Here is a 7517-nt window from a genome sequence, read left to right as displayed (position 1 = left end):
TATCTCGCTGGGGACCCAGTCTCTGCCACCCCCTGGCCCTTCTACCCCGCATCTTTGCCCTTTACTATTTCTGCTATTATTCCCTCATCCCTAAATTTATGACCAAAGTATCCCACTTTTCTTTTTATGTACAATTCAAGTATTTATCTTTAAGTTTTTGCTAATCTTAGTACTTCATTTGTTTTCCTGTCATTGTAGTTTCTTTTCAGCATTCGCCAATAACAATGAGTAATTAACACACTTCTAATATCAATATTAACAGAACAATAAATAATAACCATATGTAGTACTCGTAACGATCTTCAAGAGTGAAGTGCTTCCCCGTCTGGAGTACTGTCACCCCGCCTGGTCCCCGAGATATGCTAAAGACTGTCAGTTGATTGAAAATGTCCAAAGGAGGGCCACCAGACTGGTGCCTGCACTATGGCACCTCAGCTACCCTGAGATATTAGAGCGCCTGAAATTGCCTTGCTTATACTACAGACGGGCAAGGGGAGACCTAATTGAGGTGTATAAGCACCTCAAAGGGCACTACTCAGTCGAGTGCCCTTACCTAGGGAGCTGGCGGACGCTCGCCCCACAAAGGGTCACAGCTCAAGATTGAAGAAGCCGCAGATCCAGAAAACTGTGAGGGCAAACTTTTCAGAATGAGAGTTGTGAACTCTTGGAATAATCTATCAGAGAGTGTTGTGACAGCACCGAGTGTGAGCTCTTTCAAGACCAGACTTGACCAGCACTGGAGCAGGTTCAGATACATTCAGGAGCCAGTGCATGCCCAGTACTTGCCAACAGTGCGTAACAAAGACGTGATCGATCGCCCCAGCGGCTAACGAGCCGATCAGTGGTGAAGAGAATAAAAGTAAAAAGTAAAGTATAAAGTGTGCAGTAAGAGTGTTAACACGAGCTTTTGTTTAACACATTTAATTTCAACAGAGTGGCTTGTGTTATATGCTGACTTATTGATTAAATGAAGTTATAAGGTTAACTGATACTTTTACTAAGAAACCAATTAGATTCTATAACCACTTCCCCGCATTCCTTAATTCTTCCTAACACACACACACACACACACACGTCTTAAATACAGTATCGTGGCACTTCTAAATCCCGCACATGACACTTCTCAAACTTTTAACTGTATGTTGTTATGCATCGCTCTAAATCTATGGCAAACAACACTTCTCTTTGTAAAAATGTAATGAACACCTAAATTTAATTCTTTGTCCTGACTGCTCTTGTGATTTCGAATTCGTTTCTTACTAATGATAAAGAATGATTCTCTGGGGGTCTTAACGAAAATACTTATTTCGTCATAACACGAACGAGTTATGACTTGGTAAACCTGACCGTAAAACGTTGGGTTAAGGATCTATTTACTTGTAATTAACAACCCAAAACAGGCCACAGAATCCACAACTGGTATACAGTTCTATAATTTTTTCTTCTATTTTATAAGAGCGATCAGTAAAACAAATGGCTGGAGGTGGTGCTCAACGCGTGACGCAGCGCACATCGCTTCTATGTAACCGACGCCATCATCCCACGACAACCAACTCTCGTTTAATATTTATTTTTATTTAGTACGGGTGTCACCAATTCTAAAGATGCCAAGTACCTAATAATCCTCGTAAGATACTCGATAAAAATAACAGCTCATGCAGTTAGTAAAACATGTAATGGAGTGGCCAATCGACTCATGAGACCTCCCAGAGTGTGGGGCGATGTGTGTTGCAACTAATAAACATTTCACGTCTTAATGAAGGTATACTGTACACGAGCGACACGTACACCTCCGCCTCACCCTCACCTAATCACAACTGGAAACTCAGCTCTCCTCTGCCCACAAAGTCTTACTCAACTGTTTATTCTTATGAGTATTTTGGGTCACCCCTCACAGAAATAAACGTCAACTACATTCTCGTCCGTATTATCCGTTATTAGTTGCAAGGTTGGGGTTCCGAGTCCTCTTAACTGTAAGTGAACGATAGGTTGTGGGAATAATTGTGTCGAAACTTACTGAATAAGACGCAACACCGTGCAGAAAACGGAGAACGCATTGGCACCAAGGCAGGGTAGGCTGGAAGTCGAGTCCAGCAGAAACATCGCAGTAAAAATATATTTTACTGCATAGTGAAACATTTTCTTCACTACTCCAGGCATAGTACGGCATGTGAGTGATAGAGAATAAGAAGTGTAAAATTTACAACTCAAATGGTGGATAGGGATAATGTGTGAGTGATTATTACGTGGGGGAACTCGCGGGAGGTGGCAGTGGCCCAGCGGCTGGATGGCTGGTGGAGGGAGGTACGGTGGGCCGTGCGAGCACTCCACGCTCACTCAGTCTACTCGTGAATGTGCTCGGGAGTTTGGTGGGTGAGCGGCCAGCTGCCTGCCTGTCTGTCACACCACACAACCACACTACACATTGCTAAACATCACAAACTCCCTCACAAACACCACTAAGTTCAATTCACACATCCTCTACACGTCGCACCACCCCGCTCTTCGTGCTTGCAAAGTCCAAACATCGTGGATGACTTTGTAAGACTTTTAAAGTCAGAGTACATAGTATCTTACACGCAGGTAATGTGCCTCTGTTACTGTTTGGTTAGGGAGTTGTGACCAGATATTAATTCCTTTTAAATGTACTGTTGTGTGTGTGTGTGTGTGTGTGTGTTGGTGACCTCGCGGGCAGCAAGGTCACCGCCACCTGCCTGCCGCACCACCAAGGATCACGATCAGCACCTCTTGTGCATCACCCCAAGTCCAACAAGTCATTATTAACTCTTACACCAACATATTACAACTTTAATAATATTACCCAAAAAAATTTTCAACGTTGTTGTTTTAAGTGAATAATATCTGGATATTAACGTGGGCATAAATTTCATCATCGTGACCTTTAACTAAAATGGGCGACCGGGGACACGTACCACTTGCCGCCACCACCATGTGACACAACCACCACCACCCCTGTGTGTGTGTGTTCCACCCGACACATTTAAGTTGAAAAGACGTAGAAGGTGGAGAGATCTAGAAGCATGATCACTTAAACAAGTGACAGTATCCACTCACTATCTACGATGTACTGTATATTATCCCTAACCTACGGTAACAGTCGGTTATTTCTATAACAAAAATCGCACGTGACACTGCAACGGCACACGTCATAATGGTGCACACATACTGCAACAACACATTATGTCTTATATTGCAACAACACCTGCATAGTCGTTTATACAACACAATAGCTTTGAGGACTTTATGAAGTGTTTGGATATCATCCACTTACGTTTTATAGATGATAGCATGTGTATAAATGACCTGTATTTTTGTGGATGATAGCAGGTGTCCGAATGTCCTGTATTCAAGTTTAGTAGATGATAACAGGTGTTCGAACGCCCAGTACTCACCAGGTGTCCCAATGCCCTGTACTTGAAATTTATGGACAATTGAGGGTGTCCTGCATGTTCCGTACCTGAAGAACTTCGAGTAGGAGGAAAAGTATCCACGTGCAGGGAGAAAGTTCCACTGTCAGGATTAATTGATTGTGGTAATAACATCCCTGATGTCCACTGTCAAGAGGTGCCAGGAAAACAATATATCTGTAGGAATCACCTGAAGATTATCCTTCCCACCTTAATTCACCTGATGATTGAACACCCTAATGCTACCTGGGGGAGGGGATTGAGGGGTTGGATTGGGTTAGGTTAGGGTGTTTAATCATCAGGTGAATTAAGCTGAGAACACACACACCGAGTCACACACCTGCCCTAAAAACACACACAGAGCCACACACCTACCGCGAGAACACACACTGAGTCACACACCTGTCTTGAGAACAAACACACACACAGCCATGCACTTGCCTAAGAACACACACTTGAGCCACACACCTGCCCTGAGAACACACAGAGCCACAAACTTGCCATGAAAACACACACCTGCCCTGAGAATACAAAGATAACGAAGCCTATAATCTGAACCCTGGCAGGAGTGCACAAGACCTATGAAGCCTGGAACCCGCATCATTACCTGAAGACATTCCATAAGACTTACAAAGGGAGAACCAGTTTTTGCCACCCAGGAGAAAGAGGGAAAGTCCGCTCCTGCAGTCAGAGCTAATCTAACCCTCATTATATATATACTGTTTATATATATATATCATTATGTTCAACAGTGTGTGAAAGCCACCCACACACGAATCAAATGTGTGCGAGAGTCGTGTGGAGCGTGAAGGAGGTCTTCTTGATTGTGCTTCATACATAATTCATCAAAAATTACCCTGCCACGATCCAATCTCAGCTTGTGATGGGATGGACCTACGAGTACCTTGGTCAAGGCATCATATGACAATAAGTTTTGGCTGCTGAGACATTATCTTTAAGTGGTGCTGACAAGGTGACTACTCATCTTACCATCTCCCTCGACTTCACTTTAACAGGGAGCGAAAGACTGAACAAAGTATATATGTACAGTACAAATATTTAACTTCTGAATAGTGCTGTCTTTCAAGCATCATTACTATGCAAGAGTGAATACGGACAATAATCCAGGGTTACAAAATTGGAAGCTCAAATATCTACGTGGTTTATCCCCGATTTACTTCTCCCCCTCCCCCTCCCCCTCCCCCTCCCCCTCCGGCCTCCGGCCTCCACCTCACCCAAACTTACGCGATCGTCTGTTGTGAACTTAAAAGCTTTATATTAAGATACTCCTCGTCATTTGTGATGTTTTGTAACATATATTTCACTGATGTGGGCGACTTGGCTCAAGCTCTGCAGTTCGATTATAGTCATATCTTTAAATGGTTTAGCCACTCCTTCAGGATTTACAGAACTTTTAATTTACTTTGATTATCTTTTATGTGTGGTAATGCGATACAAAGATATAAATGCATCTCAGAGGTCGTATTTTCTAGAGCAATATCGTGGTACAAAATCAAAAGACATGTATCAATTGTGAACCTGTCTGTGTGTTGCTCTTTGGGTCACCTAACTATAAGAAACATAAACGAGCAAGAAGCGCAAGTCAGTATATTTTTCAGAGACGAGTCAAAGCGATTCTGGCGTCATGGCGTCTGGGGGTGAAAGTTAGGATCCCTTATGAGCACTGAAACGTCTACAAACCTGTCTTACCTCTTGGGAACCTGTAGAAGACTAAGTGATTGTGTGTGTGTGTCTGAATGTTGGCATGTGATAACTTTGCTCTTCTTTCTACTGTCCTCACATAGGTACACTCCATTCACACCCGCCCACACCACTCACATACATCCAGCCACCTACCCATTGTTTCAGCAAACACTCTGAAGCCCACCAGTGGTTCTGACTCAGCCAACACCTTGTCCTGAATCAGCCAACACCGATCCTAACTCCGCCAACACTGGTCCTGACTCAGCCAACACCGGTCCTGACTCAGCCAACACCGATCCTATCTCAGCCAACACCGATCCTGACTCAGCCAACACCGATCCTAACTCAGCCAACACCGATCCTAACTCAGCCAACACCGATCCTAACTCCGCCAACACTGGTCCTGACTCAGCCAACACCGGTCCTGACTCAGCCAACACCGATCCTATCTCAGCCAACACCGATCCTAACTCAGCCAACACCGATCCTAACTCAGCCAACACCGATCCTATCTCAGCCAACACCGATCCTAACTCAGCCAACACCGGCATTGAGAAATAAAACAGGTTTATGATGAAGAAACACCTGTATTCGTCTCCATTGGTCCACATGCAAGGGCCCACAGGTGTGTACTTACAAGCTCCAGGCAATAATTAATGAATCCCCGCAGGTGAGATAACACTTGGACTTCTTTCAGGATCATCTAATGAATAAACGGATCTAATGACGTTTAGGAACCCCAACTTATTTCACCTGATGATTAAAAACACCCGAATGCTAACCTAATCAAACCTAACAATCTAACCTAACCTTACCCCATTTAGCGTCAAGATGTTTAATATAGATGAACACCTGGGGAAAGTGGATAATTGTAATTACTCCCACCTGTGGTATACTTTAAATGGCTATCGAATCACCCGTCAAATATACCAACGTTGGATTACCTGGTGTTGAAACTCAGTACAAAATGACTTGATACTGACCAGGAATTTTTGGGGAGGGTTCTTTCTTAAGATTTTTTTTGGAGGGGGTCTTTCGAAGACTATAACAGAGATATCCAACAAAAGACGAGGGAAAAAATCTGATTATTGAACCCGATGATTCAGTTATGATACGAAGCTCCAAACCAGATTTCACTTCGATGTGTAGAATAATCTGTTAAATTATCAACCGAAAACGATTTTTATGTATGCACAGACAGACATACGGATTGTAGTAACTCTATACACCTCCCACCCCACCCCTCTTGCGCTATGGTGGGGCGAGAATAAAAAAAAAAAACCTGACCATTCATGTACAAGTAAGACAAGGATTAGGAAGAGACTTAAAATTATGTACAGAGGAAACTTTTTAGGCAAGGAGTGGGTGTTGTCTTACTGATCACCTGTTACCGAGTGTTGGAACATGATGAAGTGAACGGATAGGGAGAAAATAGAAGGATAAAGGATGGAGAGAGGGAAGCGTAAAGAAAAACAAGAATTAGAAGATATAAAAGAATGAGGTGTGTGTGTGTGTGTGTGCTGAAGGACTACAGGTGAGCTCGACGTCATGAGCAGCCTGGGGGGAATCTGTCCGCCTCCTCGTCTCCTGTTGGTTCCTCGACCCTGGGTTACTGATGCAACCTCGGTGACATCTCATTAAGGCGCTACATCTCATATTATTGAAGGGTTTAAATCAGTCCAAATATATCCGGGCTATAACCCCTCCTGTCGAGGTGGGATGGCACTACTTTCCCGCTTAATCCATCCGCTCTGATGCAGGTAACCAGACAGGTACAATGATTTACGACCTGGTTCGGGGTCGCTAATTTCTCGTCGATGTAAACAAAATTAAAAAGAAAACGCCAAGATTATTGATTTACAGTAAAGGGAAAAATTAGCATCTTATGAATATTGTGAGGTGAGTGTTTAAGTAATGTTTATCATACGAAGGGTTAAGAGTGCAGGTGGTCAACACAAAGGGGGGTGAGGGGAGTGGTGGTGGTGGTCCTCACAAGGGGGGTACGGGTGGTGGTGGTGTCGGTTATCGTAAGGTGGGTGAGGGTGGTAGTGATCAGGCTGGAATGGCTTGATATGTCTGGCATTCATAATTTACAATAAATTAGTTACCACACAAGGAACGTCTTCAAGTCTATACAAGTAGCACTTTGGATCACTTATTTCACCGGATAATTGAACACCTTAACGTTACCTGGGGGATTAAGTTATGCTAGGTTAACTTTAGGGTAGTTAATCTTAAAGGTGATATAAGCTGAGGGGGGGCGGCGGCTACTCTTCATTTGTCACTCCCAATATACTTAAAGTAAATTACGATACTATACTATATTATTATAGTTAAAACTTTACATTAATTAGGAGTAAGTACAACTACCTGTTTACGTAATTT

At 43.3% G+C, this 7517-nt stretch overlaps 1 protein-coding gene across 3 annotated transcripts in view; it reads left to right on the top strand.

Annotated features, from left to right (window-relative positions):
* Positions 1-2318: 2318 nt before the first annotated feature.
* The window catches only part of LOC121878417 (hatching enzyme 1.2-like), a 56731-nt gene continuing 51532 nt past the window's right edge, over positions 2319-7517 (top strand). For 2 of the 3 annotated variants that reach the window (XM_042384647.1, XM_042384644.1), the window contains exon 1: positions 2319-2583. The gene's annotated coding sequence lies outside the window, so the exon portion shown is untranslated. Of the gene's footprint in view, positions 2584-4658; positions 5758-7517 lie in introns of those variants that run through there. The other variant, XM_042384645.1, reaches the window with a different exon arrangement.

This window comes from Homarus americanus, unplaced genomic scaffold (genome assembly GCF_018991925.1).
Source record: "Homarus americanus isolate GMGI-L3 unplaced genomic scaffold, GMGI_Hamer_2.0 scaffold41027, whole genome shotgun sequence".
NCBI lineage: Eukaryota > Metazoa > Arthropoda > Malacostraca > Decapoda > Nephropidae > Homarus > Homarus americanus.
The sequence above is the reverse complement of the archived record's forward strand: the minus strand, read 5'-3'. Positions and strand labels throughout refer to the sequence as shown.